Genomic DNA, 9396 nt, shown 5'->3' on the forward strand with positions numbered 1-9396 from the left:
CCACAAGTCTTAAAGATGCCAAGGTTGGACATTCCTGCTTTAAGGCAAAGGAGGAGAACAGAAGCTCAACACCATTACAGTTTGTAAACCCTGCCAGAATCACTTAGGTGAGATGGGCGGTGTAGAAATTTGATGAATAGATAAACAAACATGTTTTGTAGCCTTTACTTTCGGCTCTTAAAAATTGAGCATTTGTGCTACCCATAATTGAGTTGTTCCAAAATAGGACTGGGGCAGGTCCTATGTACTGCCTCCCATGGGCTTGCCATTCCTGATTGTTTCATGGTCTCAGGGCACACACAAATATTAAACATGAAGCCCAATTAAATTGTCAAATAACTTCCATCACTGAAAAAGGAAGTTTGGGTTGGCATATGCGCAGTGACCTTCTAAAACATGAAACAATCCATCCTAAGCTCAGCTTTCAACACCAATGCCTCTTCCTTGCATCACCATCAAAAGACTCTAAATCAGAAAAACTTTTGGGAGGGGTTGCTATCTGCCAATTATGGAGAACCATAGCTTATAACCAGAACTGGCTCAGAAGTGGAGAAAGAAAGAAATGGATCAACTGATTGAAATCTATTTCTGATAGAAAAGAACATTTAAAGAAAAAAGAGGCTACTTTAGTATGCAAGATGGTAATTCATATTACTTATTTGTGGTGTCAGCTCCCTCTTGGTCAAGGAACATCCAGAGCTCACATTTCCACATCAAGTATAGATGGAGAAAAATTGCAGCTTCTATCTTCTCCAGCCTCATGTCACACTTTAAACCAGATCAGTTTTTTCCCCAGGAAAAGCAAAGCTGTTTTAAGGGGTTACATTAGGACCCTTTCTTGCTCCAAAACGGCTTTTTGCATTTGAAGCCACAGGGTTCAGGCTCCTAATAAGAACTATGAACAGGAGCATGCTACGGTGGGTGTAGTTTTCATTTGCCTTGCATAGGTTTGCCACATGGTGGAGCTATACTGTTACAGGAAATTCAGCGTAAATCCTTGTGTAAAGTTATGGTGAATGATTCAGTGTAATCTAAGGGACGGGACTTTCCCTGTGGTTTTTCAGAGTCCTAGGCGCCAATGTCCACCACTGAGAGACAATTGCTGTTTCCGGTTGAGGGTGGTTTGAGTTATTTGGAAGGCCCCTGCTTGGGGAAACCCATCAGAAGCCAACGGACTTCCATTACCACAGGGACATTTAGCTGAAGGAAGAAGGAATTTCATGTAAATAAACAAAAATGTATTAGATGAGAATCAATCCTAGCTGCACAAATTCCTTAAGATTTTTCTTGGACTCCATTTACAGTCCTGGCAGATGATTCATTCACCAAACTAATTTTCTAGCACCGTTTTTTTTTCTATAGTTCATTTTCCCTTGGGTTCTTGTAATGTGTTACAAATTTCTCTAGCATAGGGTTGGTGGGTGGTTTTGTTTTTTTCAATTTTTCCCATCACATGATCACGTTTGCAGTATGACTACTGAATCAGATCTTGATTCCTGAATCTGCAAAAGTTCCTTCACCCACTTTTTCTGGCAGATAAAATGTTTTCAAACGGTGGCTCTAATCAGGTTCATTTTCTTTGGGGGTGACAGGTTAGTTGGATAATTATTTTGTCTCTCTTTCTACAGCAATGTTTCTCAACCTTGACAGCTTTAAGGTGTGTGGACTTCAACTCCCAGAATTCCCTGGGCCCATACAAAAACACACATGCAAACATTTTCAATTGCTGTTTGGCTTTCACAGAAAATACAAAAACAAACAAACAAAAACAAGTGGAGCACCTGAAACATTAAGAACTTGATATTTCCCTATGTCTCTATAATCCATGAGAACTGGTGTTAAATATTGTGAAAAAAAAACCTCAATTGTTTCTTGATGAAACAGACCTTCACCATTTCTTTCTTACAAGTGGCCATGTTGATTTCAGTGGTAGAGAAATATAAGCCGCTCACATTTTGGGGGGATGCTGCTATCCTTGAGGTCAGATTTATCCAAATTGATTTCCTAGGGGGACTAACCAATTGGATAAAGTCAAGTCATGTGGGCATTGTTTGATAGATTACCATGCATACCAGACTGGGAAATGAGCAACGATATGTGCCCTTCATCAAGTTACCCACTGCAGCATAAGAAAATGAGCAAAGTGATTTGCAATAATACACGTCTTCATCTTTCAGGATCTCTAATGTTCTTTCTTATATCTCTATGTGTGTATGGAAATAGACAAAAATAATAGATAGGGGCGTACAAGGTGGCAAGTGAGCTATCTGCCATCAAAGCCTTCAGTCATTAATGACTCTTCAGTCAACTTTCTTTTCTGTGTCCTCCCCTCCCCCATCATACTTTTATATCAAAAAAGGGCAGACATCTGATTTCAACTCTATTTAATGAGTGGTATTCTTGTTCTCTCTTCTGCTGTGCAACAAATGAGATTTCTCCATGGTGTAGTCACACTTTGGTTTCTCTTGCACGTTACTCATTCTGTCATAGTTTTCTCTGGCTACAGCATATCTTTTGTCTAAACATTTCCTAAAAATATTTCTAAAGGAAAAGAGAAATGATTCACGTAGAAGCATTAGTCAATCTGGGAATGTTGGTGGAATATTTGTAAGGTTAAAATTATCCTTACTGGAGGGTCAAGTTTTTCTATAGACATTCCAAAGATTTTTTTTTCCTGATAGTCAAGAAGATACTTGCACAAGTATATGAAATGGTTGTTTCTGTTCCCCCTTCGTGTGGTTTCCATTTGCATCAAGAGGCACAAGAGTCAAATCTGCACCAGGTTCTCAGAATAAAGAAGTATTTCTGACTCAGGCTACAGTGCAGTTATTAGAAAGTACTTCTCAAAGTTAGTTTTTATCCAGTTCAGGGCAAGATCTGTTTTTCACCCCAGCTCAATATCCATGAAATCTGAATATACTATATTTTTCCATGGATAAGATGATACTTTTTTCTTAAGAATATTTTCCTAAAAATGGAGATGTGTCTCATACATGGGAGGCCAAGGAAAACCAACAGGCAACCTGACCCTGGGTGAACCAGTTGTTAAATCATTCCCCACCACTATCACTATCAAAGTGCATCCTGGGCACTGTGCTGCAATGGACAAGCGGGAAATGGAGCAGCCAGCAGGAGGGAAGGCAGAGGAGCAGGGAGAAGAAAGAGAGAAAGTGGCCTCCTTCCCTCATGCTGGCTGCTCCATTTCCCATTTCTGCATTGCACCACAGCACCATGCGGTGGAACCTTGCCCACTCACTGCCGCCCAGATGCCCTCACTTCCCCAAAATATTTCTTTGCCTACCTGATTTCTAGTTCCGTCATGTTTCTCCATTGCATTACTCACTGTCATGTGCAGGGAAAAAAATTTGTGGGACTAAAAAAAAAGTTCAATCAATCAATTCCAAAGTGAGGGCATCTGGGTGCCAGGCACTGAAACGGGTCTATCTCTCCCCAGCAGTTGCCCAGGCCCACTGGAGGGAAGGCCAGCATCTACTGGCACTTAAATGTGGCAGCGTTTTAATCAATTTGTTTGCTTTTTTTTTTTAAAGCTTGTGGAATGGCATGGTTTCTAAGATGCATAAATACTAGAAATACAAGCAGATAGCTTTATTTCTCTTTGGAAGAATTGTGGGAAATCTGGATAGACATGCATATAGTATTGTATGGATTGTCTTAATGATAGCTAAAAGGAGTTATTTCTGTTTGAGTACAAGACTTGTTCCTTAAACTTTTTTTTAAATCATTGTCACTTAATCCAAATAGGAATATAATATATGACACTTAACTATCCAGGACGTATTGGAAATTTACAAGATATATATGTATGTTACCTCTGATTTACATGTGATTAATATTTCAAAATTTTGGCAGGATGTTTTTTTTATGAAATAAGCCTTGTGACTAAACAAAAGACTGAATACACTCCAAGGTTAGATTTGCTACAAATATTTAGCGATAAGAGTGAAAAATAGAAAACTGAGAAGTGTTTATATTCTGTCTATCATTAGTTAAGCAAATTATTGCTCAGCATTGAAAAATGTTTCATAATAATTCAGTTCAACTGTAGCTAAAGAAGAACTACCGTAGTTGAAAAGGGTTTTTTTAAATGTTGGAGAAACAAAATAGAGAAATATATCTTTATAAGAAACTATGTAATTTTGTCAAGCAAGTAGTTAAGCACAAAAGTTATCAGGATTTGGAGAAAAAAATGACCGGTTTCTACCAAATATGAAACAGATGTATAAATAATATTGTACTGGACTTTATATGAAATAAAACTAATCAAAATCCATGAGGGGATCTTATTGCCTCTAGCAGCTCAAACTCAGGCATCAGGCCAATGTACACTGTAGAAAAGACAAAAGCAAATAATCATTTCTGTTTCTCTGAAATTTCCTTGAGCTCTTTAAGGCCCCCTGTTAGTACTTCAGTTGCCTAGTGGCCTAACAGTCTCCTTGTTTGGTTTCCTGTTTAGAATATCGTAATAATTGTTGTGCATCTTAATGGGCTTGCTATTTTTTTACATAGCAAGAACACTGATAACGTATGTTCTTATAATTGCTTAGATTCTTCACAAACCCTTTCATTGTGTAAAGAAGATATTCTTGCTGCTAATGGCTTCTCAGATCTTGTTCAATCACCATGAGGACATCATTATGGATTGTCCTGGAAGGTAAAGTCTAGTTTCTGCCATAGCTGTTTGGAAGAATCACCAAGTTCTCTGGAGAAATGTGTCTTCTGTCTTGATTCACTCTCTTTTTGACAGCTTCTTTCTTAATTGAACTTTGTTCTTTTGTTTTAAGTCAACTGTGACACCATGTTTGGTCAGTAATCTACATGTGTTATGATCACCTTTAAGAAAACAAATGATCAGCGACAATGCGTTCCCCGTAAATGCATTTCTGAGAAATACAGGTAGTCCTCAACCATTCATTTAGTGACTGTTCAAATTTACAATGGCACTGAAAAAAGTGATTTATGACCATTTTCACAGTTATGACCGTTACAATATCCCCACAGTCACAAATTTGGATACTTGGCACCTTGCTCATATTTATGATGATTGCAGTGTCCTAGTGTCATGTGATAATCTTTTGTGACCTTCTGACAAGCAAAGTCAATTCACGTAACAATCCAGTTACTAACTTATCAACTGCAGTGATTCATTTAACAACGGTGACAAGCAAAGGTGGTAAGATGGGGCAAAACTCTCTCAACAAATGTTTTGCTTAGCAGCATAACATTTTGGGCTCAATGGTGCTTGTAAGTCAAGAACTATCTGTATTTAGGATTAAGTCTTCAGTTGTATTAGAATGAGTAATTGTAGTAATAATGTTTTTACACTTAGGCAAGAAAAACCAAATGCACAGGTATAGAATAGGTGGTACCTGGTTCAATATCAATAACTGCAGGAGGGATCTAGGAATCCTAGTGGGCAATCACTTAAATACAGTCCAGCAGATCATATGCTACAGCAGCCAAAAAAGCCAAGGGTCACCTGAGTTGCATTAACAGAGGGATAGAATAAAGATCACGTTATGTGTTAGTACCACTTTATAATGCCTTAGGAAGACCAATTTTGGTTGACATGATATAAAAAAGATGTTGAGACTCTAAAAAGCAATAAAAATGATTAGGGGACTAGAGGATAAAATACATGAAAAACGGTTGGAGGAATTGGGTGTGTCTTGTCTCGCAAAAAGAAGGACTGGGATGATATGATAGCAGTGTTGCAACAGTTGAGAGAATGCCACAAAGAACAGGGGGTCAATCTATTTTCCAAAACACCAGAAGGCAAGACAAGAAACAATGGATGGAAACTAACCAAAGAGAGAACTAACTTAGAACTAAGGAGAAATTTTCTGACAGTTAGAATAATTAATCAATGGAACAGCTTGCCTCCAGAAATTGTGGTGCTCCATCACTGGCAGCTTTTAAGAAGAGATTGAACAGTCAATTGTCTGAAAATGGTATTAGGATCTCCTGCTTGAGTAACCAATTGAACTAGAAGATCTCCAAGGTCCCTTCCAATTCTATTATTCTGTAAGAGCTGTGCGTGTCTAGGTGACAAAAAAATCAGAAGGCATCTGGCAGCATCTTTTTCGAATAAATAGATAAATAAAGTATGCTGGTTGAAAAGGTTGCTGTCAGAAACTTCTGATTTATTGCCCCTAACAGTTCCTTAACATGCTTCTTAGACAAAGACAATATTTACAGTGCAGCCTTACCCCAAAGGCCTCATTCTGCAGAATGACAGAAGCACCATAATGCGACGTTCTTCCTGGTCATTTTTATGAAGGAATGAATAAGATCTTATCGAGGAACAAAGGCATAGCGGGAGATCTTTTCTAAGTATGCCAAGATCCTCGATCATGGCAAAGAGAACAAGAAGCTTGTGTTCTTATTTTACCTGAAATAATGCCTCTTTCATCTATTTTGTTTGATTTTTTTGACATATGAAGTTTGGCCCAACATCTTTAGAAGCATTTGACAGTAAATGGACCCATTTTGTTGTAGAAGGCATACAGCTTGTGATCAGAGGAAAAAATGAACTCCATGGACAATTTGCAGAATTGTACAAGTGTCTGTTGCAGCAGGTTGCATCTTGAACTGCGCGAGGGATTTTGTGGAGAAAAATAAGAACATGAAAAATGTATTCTGATTTCCCCCACTGCCAGGTGCTGCCCAGAAGCGAAGTAGTTTTTCAAACTGGCAAAATAAGAAGTGTAAGCAAAAGAGAAATAATAAAGTACTGAGAAATAATTTGTAGAAATGAGGTTGAGGTAAGATGGAAAAACTAGATTTTGAAGGAGTGTTAGAATGAGCCTTAAGGAAAACAGAGGAATAAATGGTTAGCCTTTATTTTGGAAACAACAGGACTTGAGTCTACATTGTTATGTTATTTAAATTCAGCTTCATGAAAGTTCATTCCCTCTTTCCTTTTGTTCCTTGAGAGTTTAATTGTGAAGGGTATGCAATTTGTTCTTCAGATATTTTGGACTTCAGTTTCCATCAGCCCTCAACACCATGGTGAATGATAAGTCAGGATTAGGAACTGCCATTCAAAAACCTAGTCAGAGGTATCCATGGGGTATGTGCAGGTGTTAGAATGTCAAGATGGCTGCCATGACTGTGATATCAATTATTAGAACTCCAGAGTACTGAAATTATATCCAACCCACGACATCTAATTGCAGTAGCTGTACTACAGTTGAGAAAAACAAAGCAAGTTGCTCTCATATAAAAAGTGGTTCAGTAAAATTGGGCACATAATAGACTGTGAAAATCATTGAGACAGATTTAGAGTATGCAGGCAGGAAACCGGAAGATTCTGCAATCAATGAAATTCTTGTTTGAAGTACCGAAAAGTAAGTGAGAGAGTGGAAATAATCTTTGTTTTAATACTCGGAAGACAATGTTCTGAAGAGACTCCAGGGAATCCATTGTTTTAGTAATTAAGTGTTCTTTCAGTTAGAGATACGTTTTCCCCAAAGTTAGGCAACAAAGTGAATGGGGTGGAGTGAGGACTTTATGAAATAATATGTTTTATCTGGCATGTTGCCTGGGTTTAAAAAGAAAGGTATATGTTGGGGAACACATCAAAGTTAATTTAAGGAAATAAAGATCACAGGGGACACAGAAATCAGCCCCTTTTCAATCCTTCTGCCTCTCCAATATTGAAGAAGTACATTGTTCATAGCAGCTCAGAAACTCAGAACGTTGCTAGTGCAGACACAAGGAGATTAATAAAGCCAAGGTGGTAACCATGGCCAGGTGATCAAAGCCCCCCTCGCCCCCCCTGGTGTTGTGGGCATTGTGGTTGCTATCTTAATTTTTTTTAGCCCGTTTCTGGAACATTTTCTCATCTACATTTTTTTCAGCATTTTCTTAACATGGTTACACAAAGATCTCTTTGATAAACTGAGAGGGGAAAAAGGACAAGTATAAAAATAGGAAAGAGGGACATATAGTAGCAACAGAATACCAGCAAATAGCCCAAGTATGCAAGGATGAAGTCAGGGAAGCTAAGGCTCAGAATAAATTAAGATTTGCAATGAATGCCAATAATAATGACAACAACAACAACAACTCCATCGTTGCCAGTCCCAAGCCCAGATGAGAAAGGAGGAGGGTTGGGGTCAGGTTGGCAACTGGCCGCATAAAAACACGCTAACCCATACAGTATGGTGAAAGAAACGACTAAAAATTCTATACCGCATAGGTCGTCGTGCGGGTTAACAAGGGCCGCGGCGGATGTTGAAGTCCCTGGGCATCCGTCGACAAGTGGGCTACAAGTGGACCAGCCAACAAAACGACAAAAATATAGCGCAGATGAAAATCGTGCATTAATGGCCTGTTATTACAACTCAGAGCCAAAAACAAGAGGCTACTTAAAGCGAATGTATGATTTATGGAAACAATATCCAGATTTAAATGTTAGTGAACAATGACTAACAGATCAAAGGCGATTTATTATTCGAAATAAAGTGTTTAGCGAAGTTGAACTTGAGGAAATTCAGGCAAATTGCAAAACAAAAAACAACAACATCACAAGAGGAATTAACTGATACTCAAGACACAACTAAAGAAATCGTAGTAGAACTCTCAGAGGAAGCTGTCGGAGAGGAAATAACAACACTACCACCAGAACCAGTTACCATTGAACCAACTGATGAACCAACTCAAAAACAAAAAGAACTGAAGGACAAGATCATGGAGCATTTTCTGGCTAGGGAGGAAAGGCAACGTTTACCATCATTAAAAACTGTCCCTAAGAAAATTTTGGGTCCTATCATGAAAATGGTTAATGCAGTGCTTTCAACAATTGAATTGCGATCCATCTTAGAAACGAATCAGTTAATGTACAGTGTGGCTGTAATAGTCACTAATGAACTAGGCATTAAAATCAAAGCACCTAAGCACACAATGGAAAAAGCATCAAAGCCAAAGTGGAAAATCCGATTAGAACAAAAAGTCAAAAAATTAAGGGCAGATGCTAGCAACTTAAAGAACATGCATGAGCAATGGCTTAAAAATGGCAAAATCATAGATCAGCTAATCAGAAGATATAGATTGGATACAAGAAACATCAATGAAGCTGTAGAGATTGTAAAACAGCAGATAACAGCAACATCTAGAAAAATTGAGAGATATGAGGATGAATCATCCAATACAAACAAAACCAACAATTTTGATCAGACCAATGGTGTTTTTATCAGAGCCTTAATGTGAATGGTGACACCAAAAGTGAAAAACCAGAAAAGCAGGCCACAGCTGAATTCTGGAAAGGATTGTGGGAAAATGCAAAGGACTACAATAAGGAAGCAAAGTGGATACATGACTTTGACAAAAGCATTGGTAACAAACAAATGCAAGTATTAGAAATAACAACTGAGA

Source organism: Natrix helvetica (assembly GCF_964273705.1).
Source record: "Natrix helvetica genome assembly, chromosome: 1".
Lineage (NCBI taxonomy): Eukaryota > Metazoa > Chordata > Lepidosauria > Squamata > Natricidae > Natrix > Natrix helvetica.